The sequence below is a fragment of the Rhipicephalus sanguineus genome, chromosome 2 (assembly GCF_013339695.2).
Source record: "Rhipicephalus sanguineus isolate Rsan-2018 chromosome 2, BIME_Rsan_1.4, whole genome shotgun sequence".
Lineage (NCBI taxonomy): Eukaryota > Metazoa > Arthropoda > Arachnida > Ixodida > Ixodidae > Rhipicephalus > Rhipicephalus sanguineus.
This window is the reverse complement of record NC_051177.1, coordinates 22,816,842-22,837,621: the sequence shown is the minus strand read 5'-3', so window position 1 is coordinate 22,837,621 and position 20,780 is coordinate 22,816,842.

Below are 20,780 nucleotides of genomic sequence, written 5' to 3'. Positions count from 1 at the left end.
CTCTGCACGACTAGCCACACAGTTCTCCAGGCCGCTGTTGGGTCGACAAGATGCCAGTGCTCCTTGTAGGGTTTTACGAGTGCCCTTTTCGCTCTCACTTCACTTCGAAGACTCCCGCGTGCCCCGCACACTGAGTTCCGCTTTCCTGGTCGCAATTAAGAACTTTGCTGTGACACATATTAGCTCGCTTGCTTCCTGACCTAACTTCTCACACGCGAAGTGCTTACAATGAAGCGAATGCATTAGCTGAGTCGGCAGTTGTCTTCCAGCGCGACAGCTTTCCGCCAGACTAATGCACGGCGTGCAGAGCATAAGTTCGCGTGTGCCAGCATCGTCGCCAAAGTTGGCACGCGAGAGCTCCGACGGATGACAGCAGCCGGGTTTTAGAACGCACTTTCAGTTCCAAACCAAATTGGCTTCAGATGTCGCCGAGTTCTTGTATACTGTCATGATTTATGCGAATGCAGTCCTGAAGAATACTTTAATGTGTAGACAATTGCGGCTCGGACAAGCGTTCGCCGACAACACCACCACCAACAAGGGGCTGTATATAGCCTTGGGGTAAGAGGTCGGATTTTCCTTTATATCTCAGGGCCTATGTTCATAAAAATGTCTTACGCTAGAATGTTTTATAAGAGCAAGCTCGCGCATGACAGGGTAGGTTGTAAAGTGCTGCGGCTTCTGCTGCTGATGATGATGAGTAGAGAAAGATTGAAGCGACTTGTCACGCTTACAGCCATGACGGCTCGTGTCAGCGTGAAACTGCGCTTCAATATTCATTGCAGTTGTCTCTTCCGACGCAGTTTTTTCTAATATGTCATAAGCCATATGGCAGGCGACTTAAAACCTAAGCTTAGCTTGTACACAACGACTGCTTGGCACAAAACTATTTTTTTACGCTGAAGCTCTTCATAAGGACACGTGCCACGCGCCGTGGTGGCTTGGCAGCTAATGTGTGTCGGTGTTCAGTTCGAGGACGCCAGTTCAATTCTCGGCGACGGCGGCATGCATTTAAATGGTGGTGAAATAGTGGTGAAATGCAAGAACACCTGTGTGCTTACGTTTAGATGCACGTTAAAGAACCCTATGTGGTCAAAATTATTGCGGAGTCCCACCTATAGTGCGGCGTGCCTCATAACCATGTCGTGGTTTTAGCAAGTAAAACCCCAGATTTTTTTTTTTTGTTATTGAACAGGTACCAACCAATCATGATTATAGACTTAATTTTCGCGAATGTGGTTGGTCAATAGGAAACAGCCCAAACAGTAACCAGATATTGACGCGCAAGTAAATATAAAAAAAGAGAAAAACCAAGTAGACGGAAAGTGTTTGTTCATGTATGCACAGCTAATAACACCTGGCCCATAGAGATAGTGCAATTACCGGCAGCGGGTGAACTCAAAGGCTTTTCGAGCTCATTACATAACGCTTTCATAGCATTTTTATTCCTCACAGACGTTACAGAAGGGTAAGGCGGTTGATCTGGCCAAGAAGCTTATGAGATTACTGAGGAAGCTTCAGCCACACAAAGAGGGGAGCAACAAACGCTCTCGCATGCGTGAGCAGCTTCTACTCGATCGAAACTTTCGTGATGATCGCGTCAGGTAGGTGCTCATCCGAATCTCACGTACACTGCCGAGAAGGCTTACGCGCTGTCTTTCAGGACAGTGTTTGCCATTAGCAGCCAAGTACCTTGTCGTACACTGTTTGGATACCCGCACTATTACCAGCTTTACTGTGTCTTGGCTGTGTGTTTGGCTACTCATGAAGAGCAAAAAATGAAATTGACTTTTTTTTTACCAAAAATATTGTGACGAAGATACGGCTCAGTTAGGTTTGTTATCAGGCCAGTTATTACATATTATTTTGAGACAAACACTTGCTTAACGAATAAAAATAGCGCGTTTACATATGAAAAATTTGCTTCTAGCTTCATCGTTTGTTCTGCACAAGCGCTCGTAACGCTCATGACAACGACGACATCGATGACGACAACAACCACAACAACAACGACGACAAGGGGCTGTATAGTCCTGGGGTAACAGGTCAAATTTTTCTTCATATCTCAGGGGCCACATACGTAGAAACCTCTTACGCTAGAATTTTTCGTAAGAGCAAATTTCGATTAACGCTAATGCTGGGTATGCCGGAGAGAATCGGTTAATCAAAACGAACGCTTACGAACCAAATGATTCGTGAATTCGGACTCCAGTTTCCAGTGACAACGCAGTATCTTCAGTATGATAAGAAAAGGTGGCAGCATGCGCCTCGAGAAAGCGTATTATACGACGACGACCGAAGGCGTTGTTGTTGATGACGATGGTGGTTATGATGATGACTGTAATTATCATCATTATAATCAGGTAGGTTGGAAGATTCTTTCAGCCGATGTACAATTAGACTTATCTTGCACTGGCTGAACCCACGTTCGAACGGCACATTTCGTTATGGTTCTGTGCTTAAGATAAACAATAGAATGGCGCGTGATTGCGAACCTTTCGACATTACCATTCAAGAAGAGTGTTCATTCAAGTGTTCAAACTACGGTATCTAAGTATGCATGTTAATATTCTAGTGTTCTGTGTGCAGAATTTTCGGAAAGAACGTACGAAACCGGTTTCAACAAGTCAGCGTCAACAATTTCCAGCTCTCAGATGCAAACGAGACCTTTTCAACCGCGAGAGGTGAGGACAGGAGAAAGAAAAAGAAATCTCTCACAGGGTCGCCTTCGAGTCGCCTAGACGACTCGAAGGCGAAAGCCACCCTTTCCTCCTTTCCTTCTCAATCGCTGTATTGATCCTCCCCCATCGAAAGCTTTCTGCACCCAACGTGGTTTTGCGCTGCCTTCAGGATGGGAGGCATTGCAAGCGTTATGCACCTCACCTTGCTTTGCACAGCCTCCGTGATCGGCCCACCTTTGAGCAAGCCATAATGTCACGTGATGACGTCACCATGTGACGTCACTGATTCCGGCGATCTGTGACGTCATATTGACGTCGTACGGTGATGCCATCACGTGATGATAATTTTTGCATCCCTTGTTTTGACGCCGTCGACGCCGACGGTCAATTTTCGCGTTTGATGAGGCATCTATGGCTTTCGCCTTAAAACTGAAAATGGATGAGTGACAGTCGGCTCGGGCCGAGGAAGATACAATGTAGCGTCATGGTGCCGCTGAAACCAGTCTTTATATTGCATACTTAGACTATAGTTTCTGTACTAATTGAACGTGCAATTAATTATGCATATATTATCGTTATTCTCGAACGACGGTCGTAGTCACGCACTTCTGGAGGCGCGTCAACCACTGAAAGCCGAAAGCGAGATAAGTGATCCACTTGAACATTACTGGAACATCAAATGTATTATATTCAGGCAAAACAAACCAAGTAAAAACTGCCCTAACATTACTTTACTAACTCCACTAAGCGAATATCGTGATTTTTATTTGGCAATTTAATCTTTTTAAAGTAAGGCTGTGTGAATATAGGCTCAGATTCAGCGAATGTACTTGCTAAGCGAAAGTTTTAGAAGCTGAAATGGCTCTCTATCTCACTATATACCTAGTGAAGTTGTATCTCATTATATATCCAGTACTGACATTTGAAATGCGAAGCACCGTAAAGTTGCCCCAGTGAAATGGGCTCTGCAATGACGACTGTGAAAGCTATGGCTCAGAATTTTTTTTGTCTGCTAATTCTCATTTTATCAACCACATCATCCGAGTACGCTAGCTATATAAAAAAAGAGGAAAACATTAAACAAAAGTCCAGCGTATAGCGCCCGACTCAATCACGAAAGTGCACCTGATTCGGAAGGGTCGGTCAATCCTTTAATGTCGAACCATGGCGGTACCCACGCAACCTTATGCGTTCGTCGATATGTGAATGTTTCAAAAGCAGTGGCCATGCATGCGTGTGCTTTTATCAATTTCGCAACCGTGCTCCGATCCAAACTTGGAGAAAAGTGCGCGCGTGTGCGTTCAGGCCTTCGATTTTCCAACGTCAAAAACAGGCACCTTTTTTTTTACGAGAAAGGGGAAGAAAGTGAGAGCGCAATCTCGATCTCGCATGCACCTTAAGGATGATTGTGTGTGTGTGTGTGTGTGTGTGTGTGTGTGTGTGTGTGTGTGTGTGTGTGTGTGTGTGTGTGTGTGTGTGTGTGTGTGTGTGTGTGTGTGTTTGTGTGTGCGTGCGTGTGGATGTGTGCGTGCGTGTGTGCGTGTGTTTATATATTTGTGTGTGTGTGTGTGTGTGTGTGTGTGTATGCGTATGCGTATGCGTGCGTGCGTGCGTGCGTGCTTGCGTGCGTGCGTGTTTTCGGGTCTCCCATAAATGCTCGTCCATGTTTTCCTAAACGTATTAAAACATTCATGATGCAAAACTTACCATATATGGACTTAGTCCTCAGCATGTACTACTTTTACTGTGGCCTTTGTGTTGTTTTTCGCCACCTCCCTCATTGCACCCCTCTCTATTTTCCCGTGGACGTTGATGTAGTAGCACCCAACCGCGCTCTGAAATTCGATGCCCCATTCCCGAAGTGGCGACACGTCATCGATTGCAATCAACGCGTCGGTGGCTATTAGCGACTCTGCAAATAATAGTCAACGGGATGGCTTGTTCAAATCGATCGTCTTTATAGACCCAGTGCGCGGTTACACCGCCGCCGCGAGCTCGATTTCTGTTTCGGTGTTTAGCGAGAAAGGAAAGACACTAGTGGCGATGGATGGCGATGGGAGTTGAAGGAGAAGAGAAACAGGAAGACGGGAACGTAATCTTTGCGCATGCTGAGGCCTCACAAAAAAAAAAAAATCGTCTCATCGTTGGATTAAGGCCGCCGAATATACCGGGAGCGCTTGCTGGTGAGCGCGAGAAGAAACACTTTTATGGCGCCATGTTCAATTTGGGCAAGAGAGCATCCTGGTGTGTGTGTGTGTGTGTGTGTGTGTGTGTGTGTGTGTGTGTGTGTGTGTGTGTGTGTGTGTGTGTTTGTGTGTGTGTTTGTGTGTGAGTGAGTGAGTGAGTGAGTGAGTGAGTGAGTGAGTGAGTGAGTGAGTGAGTGAGTGAGTGAGTGAGTGAGTGAGTGAGTGAGTGAGTGAGTGAGTGAGTGAGTGAGTGAGTGAGTGAGTGAGTGAGTGAGTGAGTGAGTGAGTGAGTGAGTGAGTGAGTGAGTGAGTGAGTGAGTGAGTGAGTGAGTGAGTGAGTGAGTGAGTGAGTGAGTGAGTGAGTGAGTGAGTGAGTGAGTGAGTGAGTGAGTGAGGATTTAGCGTGTTAAGCTAACAGGACAGAATGAAGTATACCAGAATAAATCTCTCCATGTTATTTCCAACTCCTGATGTTCTTTAACGAGTACCAGAAGCGTTTTGATTCCACCCTGGAGAACTGTTTTGTTGCTGCGGTGCACCTGATGGCTTGCGCATATACTATCACCCTGTGCGGCTCCGTTCTTATCCCGAGCCATCGACTGGACGCACACTCAGACTGCAGCCTTCTCTTGCATGGGCCTGTATGACTCTATAAAGCCGTGCTGTGCCGTTTGAATATCGGAGTTGCATCAACAAAGCTATATTTCTTAATCAAAATATCCGACAGCCACATCTGTGACCCACATGACTGGGATTAGGCCTTCGCCCACTTCTCCGTTCCTGACCACTGTCAACGAATCTGACGGACTGGACAGACTTCCATTATTAGAACATATGGTTTTGGGCCGCATATACAAGGGCTGTCTGACACAGAAATATGACTAAACGTTTTGGTTTCAATTCCCGAGCGCTGCAGGTCTATTTGGAAGGGTTTAAAAACGCGGCTTACTATACCCCTGGTTTGTGTCTATTCTCTGATTTACATTCCTGTTATCTTGAATGCGTATACATTCTCGTGTGCGATAATCAGTCGAAGTACTCGTGGTTTACTTTCCTGCCTTTGTAGGCATCATTATTTTCATTCTTACTTATTTATTAGTAGTATAAATGCATATAATATGCAGCGCATGCTAATCAACACATTTTATAGGATAGCCCGTAAAACTAATTGAATTGCGGATGAAGCAAAGGGGCGCACACCGCTAGCTCTCTCGAGGTTTTCAAAAGAGCCCTATCTTAGATGGAACGAAGAAGCAGACATTGCTTGTACAAAAATTACAGTGATCCGTTCACTGATAAACGCAGTTTAACTAATTAATGCTTTCGGTAGTTAATTTAGACTCACGTGTTGTCTTGAGTTTGATGTAGGGCATTGCTGAAAGCAGTTCCTTTGGCGGAAATCCTGAGACTGTACAACGCCACTTTTAAAGCCCCACCCAGAACATGTGCTTCGATTTATACGTATTATATACATTGGCGCTCCACTGAACTTCCCACAGTGCCTTCGTCTCGCACTTAGTTACAAAAGTAAGTGGAATTAATTTCATGTCGGATTTCTGGGACGTACAGCCGCCCAAATCTTTAACTATCGTGCCAAGCGGCAACTTTTTTGTGTGTCAGCACCATATGATTGAAAGAAGTAGCTAAAAATTGATATGTGGGCATGTTTCTTGTGGACATGCATGCACTTACCCTCACCCTTTCTGGAACTTGATTCAGTCATATGGCGAAGATACACAGAAAAAAATGCCGCTCGCGAACGATAGTTAAAGATTTGGGCGACTGTACATCTCGGAACTGGTATCGACCTGCCTATTACTTTTGATCTGAAAATTCTTTAGGACAAAGGGCGACGACGGAACACGTTTTGGTCATTTTCTAGATTTTTACATTTGTTGTAATGCTATACCAGTAAGGCCGAACGCCCACGCTTGTCAATTGTTCGGAATTTACTGGCGTCGATATCCAACCTTTAATGCGTGGTCACAATTGTTAGCAAATGTCAGAATCACGCTACAGGAGGGTTTTTCTAAGAGCACACTCAAACGCAAGAAATAAAGCTGCTAGAATGCAGTGCTTAGCTTACAGGAGTCGAGAGGTAGATGTGAGAAAAGGAAGGGGTGCTTGACACAATGCGCGTCTGGCTTGCTACCCTACACTGGCTTGAGAGAATATAGGGAGGAAAAGGGAGAAATAAGGAGAGACTGATATACGGTAGCAGTTAGGCGTCGTCATTCATTCGTCGTCATGCGTGAGGTGTACAAAATCGAGCGCCCCAATTTATGTAAGTGCTGTTTCCTGGACAACCTGAATCAAACTCATTTGGTCTTACGCTACATACTTGCAAATGTCCGCTAAAAAAGAAGAGCGTTATCCGAAAACACATAACAATCACACAGTGTGCGGTATCGCCAAACTCTTGTTTGAAATAAAAGTAAATCACGATGTTCGTTTGAAGAACTCCGGAATTAAGTCCAAACGTGCTGGCTAAAGCTAAAATAAGTGGTGACTGTTCTCCGGTACAGGGGAGTAGTAAAAAACTCTAAATCCAGCGCTCAATGTGGCGCTAACTCTGCGATTAATGTAGCGCTAATATCGTTCTTGTGTGGGCCCTGGTGTAGCTCTAAATCCCTCGCTTATTGCAGCTCCACTACCGTGAAACGTGAGGAAGTGTATAGCACGGGCAACCCAGCGATTCCCTTGGCATTCGAGCGCTTGCCGAGGTGGTGGCGCCCTCTCTTGTGTGGCACTGGTATCAGCCGGATGTTTCAAAAGTGTTTTTCGCGATTTGAGGTAAATTATTTCGATGAATGCTTCGTTATTTCTGTAGCTTATGTTATTTTAGACGTTGTTAGTTTATGTTGCACTAGTTTTTAGCATTGTTAGCCTTGTTTTAGGCCTGTATTGACCACTGAGTGACCATGCGACATGAGACACCGGATGGACGACAAGCCGGGCCCCTAAGTGCACTTTAGGTGCAGTTTAAGGGCCCGGCTTAAAGTACACTTAAAGTGCACATAAACTTCTAATGGCATAAGCTATAATGTCTTTTGGGATGATGTCGCGGAAAAAAAATATTTTTAGTAAGGTACAGCTACTTAACGATGGAGTGCCAGCCTGAAAACCGTTGTGCCAAATGATTGGGGCACTACAGAAACAGTTCACAGAATGAAACCATTACCGCCTATTTAGTCCTTGAATGCCACGCGGGAAAAATAAACAGATTATGAATACATGAGGAATTTAGCGCACCGGTTCGTGCATGGTTTCAAGCTCGTCGCGCGCGAATCAGGGTAAGTGCTGTTCAAGTCGTGCTGTCGGGAAAACCCGCGGGATGCTGTCGTTTCTGGTTGTATAGCCTTGGCACGAGCAACCTGAACAATTCTCCATTCGCTGTTCCGCTTGTCAGAGAGCGAGGCATCGGGGAAAGTGGGCCACCGGATGTATTGATTGAGTGATTGAGACACGTTTCCCACTTCTCGAGGCTTTGCGTCGGGAATACACGCAGAGAGAGTGAACGACTGTCGCGGACAGGAACGACGTGTTTTCGTGTGCACCTACAGCAAGCGCGACACTTGTTTTGGTTTCCATCAACGCGTGCGCCGTGGCGTCTCACCTTGAGACTGTCGCTTTGACGAGCGCGACGACGATGGTGCGCCTTCTTGCTCCATCGTCGGTGCCAACTAGAATTGGGCAGCGAGCGGCGAGCTTTGAAGAGACCTCACTTAAGCCCTACATTTTCTTTTTGGAGTGAAGCCGTCTTGATGATGATGATGATGATGATGATGTTCCTCTACACATGGCTCATACCCACTCTGGGGGATTGGCCAAGAATTGTAGATATGAAGATTTAAAACTACTAAGTTAACACAAAAGACAAGCACACATAAAAAGAACTAGTGCAATGATTATTTCTACATTCAGCCCAGACTTCTCATCCTAACTAGAAATTAGAATAATGAAATTACTGTGGTACCGTCTTGGTCTACCCTGCGTCGTCGTCGTCGTCGTCGTCGTAGTAGTAGTAGTAGTAGTAGTAGTAGTAGTAGTAGTAGTAGTAGCAGCAGTAGCAGTAGTATAGCGTCACGCAGCTCGCGTGACCAGAGGAGGAAGTGATTAAAAATAAGTACAACGAAACGACGACGACGATGATGATACTCGAAATGGGACTAAGCTGCTTTAGTCTACCCTCATATAGTACACTCGTGCGCTTAAAGCTTCGCTGTCCGACGTTTTTCAGGGCTTGGAACTAGATGAATTTTTTAGAAACGCTTTGCGACGTAGAGTTCGGAGGGAAACCCAGTAAGAACCACCAACTAAGTGGGCCAAATCATGCTTCCAGTGGCGGCAGCGTTGAATGGGAAGGAATTTCTTTTTTTAGGAGCGAAGCTCCTTAGGCCCGCACCCCGCCGTCGCCGTTGAAGCTCCCTTCTCTTAAGCATCGCTTTGGGTTGCAGTGGCCGGTGATATAAGGGGAAATGTTTAGTTCTTGAGCAGTTTGGTTCTAGCGCACCAGAAATTCGAGGTTAAAAGAAATAAGCTTTGTGCATAACTGGTTATAATGGTCGTCTTCACTTTTAACACCTTTATCGTGGATCTTGAAATGACAACCATCATTCTAGCGTTTGGTTGAAGGTAGTAGCAGCAGCTCTCCCAACCCGGCGCCGGCGCAAAAAGACAAAGAGCGCGCGCGGCGTTCCGTCGCCGCCGTCGAAGCTCCCCGCCGCATTACCGCTCGCACCGCTCTCCCGGCCAACGTTACTAGAACAAACTCAGTTTCAAAGCTCCGTATCTCCGCCAGCGGAGGAGGGTGGTCCGAACGGTGGTCGCGAGAACTAGCGGCGCTGCAGTTCCGTCTTGCGCCACTATCGGCGCGTCGTCTGCTGCCACAGCATAACGCTGCGGTCCGCCGCACAGTTGCTCACGGCAACTGCGCGGCAACTTTTTATTGTACTAGTTAGGTGGGTACTTAGGTGGATATGCATAAGGTCGTCTGTATGCATTGGCCCGCATGCGTTGTTCATTGATTGGCTAAGAATCGATGTTCGGTCTGTATTGCCACGCCCACTTGTTTTATTTTGATGTATTCGGGTTTGACCAGCAAGGACGGTTATCAACGCTCGACGCTGTCCGCGAAGCAGTGTTCGAGAAGCTTCGCGATTGTAATAGATCGTTTTGGTAAGATTGCGCGCTGCAAGCGAATGTTCCAGCTTTGTCGAGAGATAACGCCGCCACCGGCGATATCGCTGGAAAGTTCGATAGCGCCTGTATAAAAGCCGACGCGCTTGACCGCTTGTCAGTTGATCGACGGTCGACGCCCTCTTCGCCGCTATCAGTGTATTGCTGTAGTTTGACTTTCAGTTTCCCGGCCAAATAAAGTTCGACCAAATAAAGAGTTTCATCTCGGACCTGCTGACTGCTGCCTTCGTCGACGTCACGACCCTGTGACAATATTTGAGCTGTCTACATTGCGCTTAACTTCCAAGCATAGGAGTTTCTAAGCGAATGAGGGTTTTCAGAGTAATTTTTATAACTACCATCACAATTTTAGCCGCTGCCGTCTTATCTAGACCAAGAACAACCAAACACGTTTCTAAAAGCCTTTATAGTGCACAAAGAAGCGTACTTACTCGACATACAAAAACGTTCTAGAAAAACAGTACTCATGTTTTTACAATTTATTGAAAACACTTTCTCGAAAAACATCACCAATGCTTTGCAATGTTTACAGGGCACGTTTTCGCGACGGTTAAAGGGATACTGACCCAAAATCGGAAAATTTTACGAGAACTCGGTAAATGAAATCTCAGTGTGCGATTACATCGAATAGATGTCGTCTCTGAGCAATTTTTTCAGCGGATAGTTGTATTTTCGGTGTCTCATCTTTCTACGTCGCATCCTTCTACGGTGCCTTAAACAATTCGAACAGATCGGCCGTGATGTGAGCACCGAGCAGTTATTCGCGCGTACTCTGTCGCTAGAACAGTCGTCAGTATTCAACTTCAGTTTTTCAACTTCACCGAGCAGATGTTCCATGCCCGCAGCACTTTACACTGTGCGACAGCCGTTTGCGTTTCGTGCTGTAGCCGTTCACTACGCATGCACTACAATTATCTTTTGCACAAGTAAGTCTCCGTTCCCGAAGCAAGGTGTGGGATTGGGGGGCTAGTTGGTATTCCATTATTAAACTGCTCAGCGCAAAAAATGTGACACGGTACACATAGAAAAGACGAGGACCAGCGCTGGTCCTCGTCTTTTCTATGTGTACCGTGTCAAATTTTTGCGCTGAGCATCCCGTTCCCGAGCCGGCGAGTGTAAAATATTCCGCACATCTTGTTCAATACCTCGTCGTAAAATCTCTCGAAAATCCACTGCTTTGAAGGCATAGCGACAGCTGACAACTGATCGAATGTTAGTGTGATGCAACTCTCAGTCTCGGTAGCGTATATTGGTAATCGCCTGCCTTTCGTTTTGCTGTTCTATTTCTGGCGGCTCCTCCAAACTGGGCACTGGACTTTCGCGGGGCGCCGTGCGTTTTTGGGGGGATTTGCGCCTCGGTCCCGAACATTTTGGCTTTGAAATGTGGGGTAGAAGTGCTGGGAACAAGCGCGGCACGGCACCGGGCGCGAGTTCCCACTTTCCACGTGGGATCAAAACGTCTTGTCCCGCAACGACACGACGATAGTGCTTTACAATGTCGTCACTCTCAAAATGAACGTCACAGACCTTGAATTTCGCAGTAAGCTTTCTATCTTTGCAATGCAAAGCTTGAATGGCGTAGGGTCTTTTGCAGGTACGAAGAAGTGTCGTGAAGCGGAGTCGTCGTTGCGGTAGCCGCGCTCTTGCAGCCCGGCGCAAAGCAAGTCGGCATACCGCACTGTGAATCTGTTCGCCCTCGTTACGCTTCGTACCTCATGCACGTGTCTTCGTACAAGACGCTAAGCCTGGTCAAGAACAGTCGCAAAAATGACGAGCTAACAAAGCGTAGACGACGCTGTAACCCACGTGCGCTCGTACATCGGCGGCGCCGGTCACAACAAGCGCCAGCCGCGGGAGCTAGACGTGACTGCAGCGCCACTAGTTCTCACGACCGCCACGCGGACCGCCTCTCCGGCGGAGCTTTTAAACTGAGTTTGTTCTAGTAACGTTGCTCCCGCCTGTCTCCCTCTCCCTGCGCTGCGCGCGCCGCACTCAATCGCTCTGTCGTTCCCGCCACCGAGCGCAGCAGACGCTCTCCCCACCTGCTCCTCACCCTACCGCCTTCATGAAAGCCACAGTAGTGGAGCTGAATTTAGCGCAGGTTTTAGAAGTATGCCAGTCGCTACACAAGAACATTAGCGCTGGATCTGAACCCCATTTAGCGTTCGATGTGAGCGAAAGTGTTTTATGCCGGGGTCCACCAAGACTTTCATGACGTATTTCCGTCACGGAAATGCGTGAGCAAAATGAACGCCGTCAGATGGCAAAGAAAAAAACTATAACAAAAAATCCGTTGACAGGAATCGAACCCACGACCTCTCGGTCCGCAACGATGGCTTGCGTTCGTTTAGCCCACTGAGCTACCGCCAAACACACAACGGATACTACGTGAACGCGCCTTTGATCTTTCACACTTTCCTCTTGCAGTGCTCTTGGATGGATGCTATAAGCGTCCCCTTTATAACTTGGCTGTGATTTGTGCCGCCAGGGTCGAAAAAAAAGTAGTTGCCTCCGCCATTAGTTCCTGCAACGCGCCGTTGCTACACTGCAAACGGGTTTGAGCCTTTTAGGGAGTTTCGGGCTCGACGCATAACGTGCATCCAAAAGGTACTACGCAAAACCCCTTTCAAAACGAGGTTCAAAAGGAGGTTTTATTTACATCCTTTAAGGGAGTGATTAGACGGAACTAAGGAGGTAAATTTTTGTTTTTATTGAACTCATTGTGAGGGCTTGAACGGAGCGCATTGGAAGTTTTTCTGGTTGTTTTGAGAGCTTTTAAAGCCTCCTTTTGGAGGTAAAGTTGGTGTTTTTATGTAAGCCATTTTGGGGGCTTGAACAGAGCGCATTGAGAGTTTTTCTGCTTCTTTTGAGAGCTGTTAAAGCCTCCTTTTATACGAGGCCCTAGAGCGGTCGCGAAATGAAAAAAGAAAAGTATATTTTAGGCAGTATATTACGTTTACCGGCCAATTTCCGCTACTATTCATCACTAGGACATAATAGAAAATGGACAGCAAAGTATTTATGCACAATCATGACATCTGCATACAAGTACACACGACACAGGAATCGAACTCGCGACCACACGCACTCAAAGCAAGCACTATAACCATTACACCACAGCGCCACCACTTGCAAGCTTGCTTTTTTTCGTGGGCTTATATATGTACCAATGTATGTACAAAGCGGCTGGTTACCCGTCGGCACAACTTCGAACTTCTGTTCTTGTACCATCGGCTTGTGGTTGCTCTTGCGGAAGGTCAATACATAATTTGTGGGGCGTCATGCAGGCCGAGCCGATCGACGTAAACACCCTCGGCTCCGAATTCTCCGGTTCACCGTGTCGTGCCGCTAGAAAAATTATAAACGTGTGCCCTCTTCGCTCGCGCTAAATTCGTGAATACCAGCGTGACAAAGGTATCTTCAGATGAGCGAACGTATGTGCATTCCATGAGCGTATGCTGTGGAGCAATTTTCGTTATTTCTGCAGCCGCGAACTGCGCGCGTCCAGATGCGGCAGGGTGTTATGAGCGGTTCGAAGACCGCCTACGTTCTCATATGAAAGTTACACACGCAGAGGCCCGACTTAGAAGAACATTGTAACGCGCCTACATTAAGTGCATTTAATGCGCGCGTACTGCCGCGAGCTGCACGCAGGGGCAGCAGCGCGCTCTGAGCAGCTGAATAAAAATCTGTTTCCGCAATTAGCGCTTATTCGCAATGCACCCTTTAGCGCGGACCGCCTGCGTTCGCATATGAAAATTACACACGCAGAAAATTCCAGAGTTACAAGGACATTGTAGCGCGCCTACATAAAGTGCGTTGAATGCGCGCGTACAGCCGCGAGCAGCGCCTTAATTCTGAGCAGCTGAACGCTTATCTATTTCCGCAATTAGCGCTTATTCGCAATGCACGCTTTAGCACGGCATTCAGTGATTCTCTATAACGCATATTCAGTATTTATTTGCTTTCATACTCGGATACTACCTACATTTCTTACTAATTAGCTTTTATTGGTAAGCATCACGCCACCGCGTTAAAGCGAATGCCTAACGCGTGCCCCAAGGTCAAGGACAACCTCCCCAGTTTACCAGTGACAGGTCTCCCACAAAACAAAAAAGTTAATGTACTTGCACTTCTCTCTTGTGAACGTCCATGTGTACTTGGCCCTCCCCTCAGACAGATGATGCAGTACCCATTAAAAAAAGGCATTACCCTCTTCCTCAACGGAACAGCTGTTCTTGAGAAAATATGGTTCTGTTGAATTACTTCACCACAGCAGCAGAGAGGTTGGCTTGTTTGCAATTCAGAATTTCACAATTGTAACACAGAAACGCGAGGACTGTAGCAAACATGCAGAAAACTGGAAAAACTATCATATGTGCACTCCCTCGTCCACCTGCACACTACGTTAAACTTTATTTATACAACAGCAACCTTCAATTATGCTACTATTGATAAAAAATCACCCAATCTACGTTAGAACACGGTGATGACTTTCTGTCTTTCTGTTGCCATCTTCTACAATGTGTCATAATCTGTGAATCATCTGTTCAATGTGTTTGGTAATAAAACACAAGCAGTTACATTGAGCAGGCAGTGTTTCAGCAATTTGTTTTGCAAGCACAAATTCATTTCTTCATAATTTGCATGCACGACAAGTAGTCATACTTCAATTGATACAAAACCAGTGGTTGCAACATTTTATTGGAATCAAAACAGCAGCACTTCTCGTGTCAATGTAAGGGTATAGGTATATATTTCCATCGTCGTGCACAGAACCTACTCCCAAAACTGAACACGTGGAACAACGTATACAGTACAGCCTAAGCACTATACATAATTCACAGCAGTAAAGCAATACGAAAGTAGGGTGTAAAATCTCATCATGATGCGCACTAATGTGTGCACTTCACCGTGCCAGTATGTAAGTAGAATCCAAAAAAATAAGCTACCCAAGGAACTTGGTGTCAGACTACACACGAAGGCAACTAATTAGTACAATAAGGCTAGCATCACTTTTAGGAAATATGAAACCGTGTAGACAGGCAGTTGTACAGTTTTTTATTGCACTAGTTTGCCCTATGGCATCAAAACATGTCGCACATGATTTTGGAGTTGAGTTTCCTGCAAGAAAGCCCAAAATAGACCTGTGGTGTTGACTGTAGGTCCACTTACCAAGGTGCATAAAAGCATTCAGCAATGCCCACAAAATTACAAGGTTGCCTTCATATGTTGCTGTACATATTTACTCACAGATACCTGGAAGCCATCGTAAATTTCTGGAAGTGTGCTTGAGAACTTGTCGGCATAATCACATGACTGCAATGTACCAATACTTCTAATATGCATAACAAGTACAGCCATGCTTCAATGTTTTTATGCCAGCTAGTGCCATCTGTAACTCAAAAGTTCATCCTTAATTCCTCACTTGATGGCTTACGCATAATTACCACATTGAAAATAATCCAAGCACCATGGCTGCAACGTCAACTTGCAATTAGGCAATCACAGGCACTAAATAAAAAAATTCCTGTAAATAGTGACTGGTCGCTTTGCACATTAGATCCTAGGACTTGATATGCCATGAGGATGAATCAAAATTGACCACACATATATAGAGACTGTGAAACAGTCAGGATTTCATTTCATAGGTAAGGAAAACATGAAAACGAAATCAGAACACATAGCAACAAAGGGGACGGAACGACACACTACTAACAACTGAAGTTGAACATGTGCGGCTTTTTTAGTCATGTGTGTTTATATCTTTCTGTGGTTTTGATTACACTTCAGTTACTAGTAGCGCACTGTCCTGTCTGCCCCCTTCATTCCTCTGTGGATGTGTGATTGTTTAGTCTTGTAATTTTTTCGTACTGTGTGTTTACATCTTTCTGTGGTTTCGATTAAACTTCAGTTGCTAGTAGTGCGTCATCCTGTCCCCTTCATTTCTCTGTGCTGTGATTTTTTTGCACCCTCTTTAACTATGAATATACACCAACTCGCCCAACTGCCCCTGTTAAGACTTATGTTTGCTAAATAACACTGGGCCCACTCAGCGTCTTTTTAAACAATGCGAAATTTTCAAATGCACACGATATCAGAAAGGTTGCACGCAGTATTGCGCATAACACACTGCATCAATACCAGTGTTGGCCTAAATGTGGTAAGATGTACGAGCTGTTCGACATAGTGTAAAGTGAGGCACATCAGGGTGTTCCCACAATCATGGGTGTCGGCAGGGGTTTGCACAAAGGGCACCTGCCGCCATCAAGACACACCAGCACTTGACCCCACCCAAGCTACACCAATGCTCTCCCGCTCACAGGCCGACACATTACACCGCCTTGCACCCCCAAGACAAAATCCTGCCGACACTCATGCCCACAATACACTTGACTTGAACACAGACTGGTGGGCAAGCAACACTTGCTGCTTTGCCAGAAGTGTATTCCTGAAAATTACACAAAAAAGAAGTCCACTAAGATTTCTGTATACATAAAAATGAATGTCTTACCGAAGATTTGTGCTCGACTATCCTTATTGAAGAGATTTTGTCAAAACACGAAATAAGTACAAAATTGAGATGCTGCTATGTATTTCCTTGTGAGTGTTTCACTTCGTGTGCACAGGGCAAAAAACAAACGGATGTAAAAAAAAATGCGAAACACCACCAGAAGTGTACTCTTGCCATGTTTACCATTATGTGGGTAGTTTTTGATGTCAGTAAAGTCATCATTATAAGTACACTTTAAAAGGGTTGTGAATGTTAGCAAGGTCTTCATTTACCGCACCTACTCTGTTTAGGAGTGAAGATTGGGCAACGTGGCACTGAACCATGGCAAAAATAAACAGTGCACTTCTAGTGAGGATAAACTAAGGCCTGGGCACAATAACAGCGCTTTCACCTTGTCAAATTGTGTCAACAGTCATGATACTATGTATTGACCTTGAAAACTATGGCAACATAATGCAAAACAGCAAATTAACGAGAGGGAATAAACAAGATGATTCAACAATCTGGTTCAACAGACTCAACAGCTGACGTATATCAATGCGATTAAATTAGCCTTGCACATCTCCTAATGGCTAAGAATATGCACATGTAGCCATGGCAAATTCCACTGTTGATACGTGACCAATGAAGTTGCATTCCTTCCATGCAAATGAATGGCCGTTCCTTCTTTTCTGTTTTCACTGTTTTCTGATTTTCATTGTTTTCACTAGCGTAAATGTTCACCCTTTTTGATTTTGTCACTTTGCAGATGGCATAGGTGTTTTGCCTTTGAATGTGCACGTTTCTTCTGCTTTGTCTTTCCTGCTTCTTTTTGTATGCGCATATGTTTTGCCTTTGAACGTGCACACGTTTCTGCTGCTCTGTCTCTATTTTTGCTGTACTAGGCCTTGTGCACTTCTCAAGCTACCATTGTCGCTTTTCACTTGAGGCCCATTTCCTGTATTTTGCTGGAATAAACATTTATCCATTCATTCAATACCATAAAATGCATGTGCTTCACAATACACACTGCACTTAGCAGATGTCTGTCACATGATATGGCCGTCATTGTATAACTTTAACATGATTTATTCGTTCTAGCTAAATTAATCCAAGCTAATGATGTTAATGTACCTTGATATGCTATTTCACTGTTCCTTGATGCATATGTATGAAGGTACAGTGCTTATGTACCTTAATATGCTATTTCAGGAGACGGGCAGAGTGCGCAATGCAAAATTGTTGCCGAAAAGTCTTTTCACTTCCTGACAATCTGTGCTTCGGTGGGTTCTCACAGTTGCCTGACGGGAGAAAGATGTCCAGGGTAGTTGACTGCATCCAAGGTAGATGCTGCAAAATGAGAGCGCACGGTCTTGTCACATGTCAATGTGCGCAAATTGACACGATGACGAAGGATTAAAACAAACAAATGAAGTTGGAGAAAAGAATAAATCGAAAACAAAGTTGTCCTTTATGCACATTCCATCATGTGACAATGTGATAACCGTGGCCTTTTGCTCTAATGTATATTCCCTGAAAGCATCATGCCTCATTCATGCTTTATCGCAGGCAAGAAAATTATATCGTGCAAACAACTTTATCAGGGTGCACTCCTGGGTCGATTGACTGGTCGTATGAAGCATGAGTGATATTCACAGAAGTTCCAAAACATGCATCACACATCATTGCTATCTGAGTTTAACGACTTAAATGCGAAGCATTTGTTAAACACTTCTACGACTTTGAACGGATCTATCTACCTATCTATCTAGCCGCCTACGACTCATAGCTCGTGTGAGTGTTTCGTTAATGGGATGTATGCCAAAATTCGTGTGGCATGACACGACTGCATGAAGAACATAAATTGATGGGTCTTAACTTGAAAATCATGATATGCATTTCATTAACAACATGATTTACACGTCACTCTCTTAGTTCTCTTGCGACTGTTTCGTTAACTTGATATTTACCAAAATAGGTATGGCGTCACAAGAGTGTATGACGCACATAAACGACAGTTTCTAACGTGCAAATCATGACACGCTTGTCATGTATGCCGTTATTTTTACAACATGGTCTCGGGGGCACTAGTGGCCGTTTCGCCTGCTTCATATAAACCAAAATTGGTATTGTGCAGTGTGACTGTACGTCCAACATAAATGACAGCTGGCAACATGAAAATAATGACATGCATGTCATGTACACACGCCACGCTCGTGGTGCACTCGCGGCCGGTTCGCTAGCTTGACATACACCTAAATTGATATAGCGTGACGTGATTGTGCGACGAACATAAATGACATATAGTAACATGAAAATAACGACATGTCATTTACGGCATGGAGACTGGTGCACTCGCGTCCGGTTCTCTAACTTGATATCATACCAAGACTGGTATAGCGTGACGTGACTGTATCACGTACATAAATGACAGCTGGTAACATGGAAACAATGAATGACATGTGTGTAATGTACAGCATCATGGGTTACATGCCACGCTCATGGTGCGCTGGCGGGAATTTCGCAAGCTTGACATGCCGATTTTCTTTTCTTTCTTTTTTTTTTGCTTTTCATAGCACTTTTCAAGCGACGCAATGTGCAGAAGGTCATCTACAGGTGCATAAGCGACGATAAGGGCTCGCAAAGAGAGAGAACATCAGTATTACTTACCATTTTTGTTCCTGACTGTGCCGAGCCATTTGCCGAGCACGCAGGGTGCCGGCATCATCTGCTTGGTAATGCACAGCGGCACGCTCGCTTGAGTCGACGGGCCGTCGCGATTATCGCACTCGCAGCGCAGCATGTCGCACTGTCGTCAAACCACGCATATCACATCCAGCGGCGAGAACACACTGAGGCTGCAGGCACAAAACGCGCACACACGACCGACACAGCTGATCACTTGAGAAGTGGCGTTCACAAGGCCTAGCCGGCCTAGCTACGACGATCGCGCCGCCGCGGGAACGACTCCCCCCTCACGTTTCTTTCTTTTTTTCTGTTTTTTTTTCTTCGCGGCGCGAAGCTTTGTCCCATTCGGTAGCGCCTCGTCTGGCTTGCTTTTGACCTGGCGGGGGCGGGCCGCAGTAGGCTGCAGCCCGGCAAGGCCAAAGGGCTTCCTCGCTTCCTCTCCAGCCGTTCGGAGGGTCTCGTATATCTCTTTCTCTGGGCTATCTGTGCAAGGGATTTTTAGTGCGCTGAAGCATGCCGCCTCTTTCTTTTACTTCTTTCCCCCGCACAGCTGCATGCATGCCCGCCAGCACTGAAGGCGTTATGGAAAGCTTCGGAAAAAAAAAGAGAAAACATGCCAGAGGAAATGAGATGGGAGTTTTTTGTTCCTCTAACTCCATTCGACGAATGGCGTCAGATAGTGAATTTACCTCATTTCTTCCACATAAATTCTTAACGAAGTAAAATTGAGGACGCAGAACTTTATTACACCCACCTCATTACACCCTAAGGTAGTACTGTCCAGATGAAGGTAGTATTAAAGAGGATTGTAGCCCTTAAAACGCCCAATTCGGCTAGTTTGCGTTTGCAGTGTACGACCATCCATTTTGGCGCGTCCAATAGGAGAAGTGTAATGTTGTCAATGCTTTAACACACCGTGGGATGGCGGCTTTAGCCCAAGCCCCGCTCATAGCATCCATCCATATCGAAAAATATCTCTCCGACGCTCGCCTGCCTGTCGCACCGCGTTCCCCGCTCGCCGTGTGAGAATTAACGGCCAGACTAGAGGCACGGCCGCTACATAAAAAAAAAAACAGTTTATGTAGCGGCCGTGCTAGAGGGAAGACGCGACGCTCGTCGCGCTTCTCTTCGCGTTTCACGACGCTTTGAAGGAGTGCATATCAAGTATCAGTGTCTACTATGTGCTTGTTGATGCCATCTTTGCGCGGGATTCACCATATGCGGTGCCCAGGTATATCTTGACCACTTCAGCTACCGCAAGGGTTAAATCATGATTATGGGCTTTAGTCGTCGAAACGGAGACGTGCCACTAGTCGTCAACGTGCGTCCACATCAAGCGGGGCTATATCTGCCAAACAACAGTAGACATTGTACAAGCTCTCATATACCAATGCACTATCAACAATAAACTACTTCTGTGGCGAGACGTTTCACTTTCGTGTTATACCGATTCCTACGACGGAGGGATGAGCCATTTTTTTTGTTCAGAAGACACTCGGTCCGTTTATCTATACAGTGAATGGCCTGTTTGGC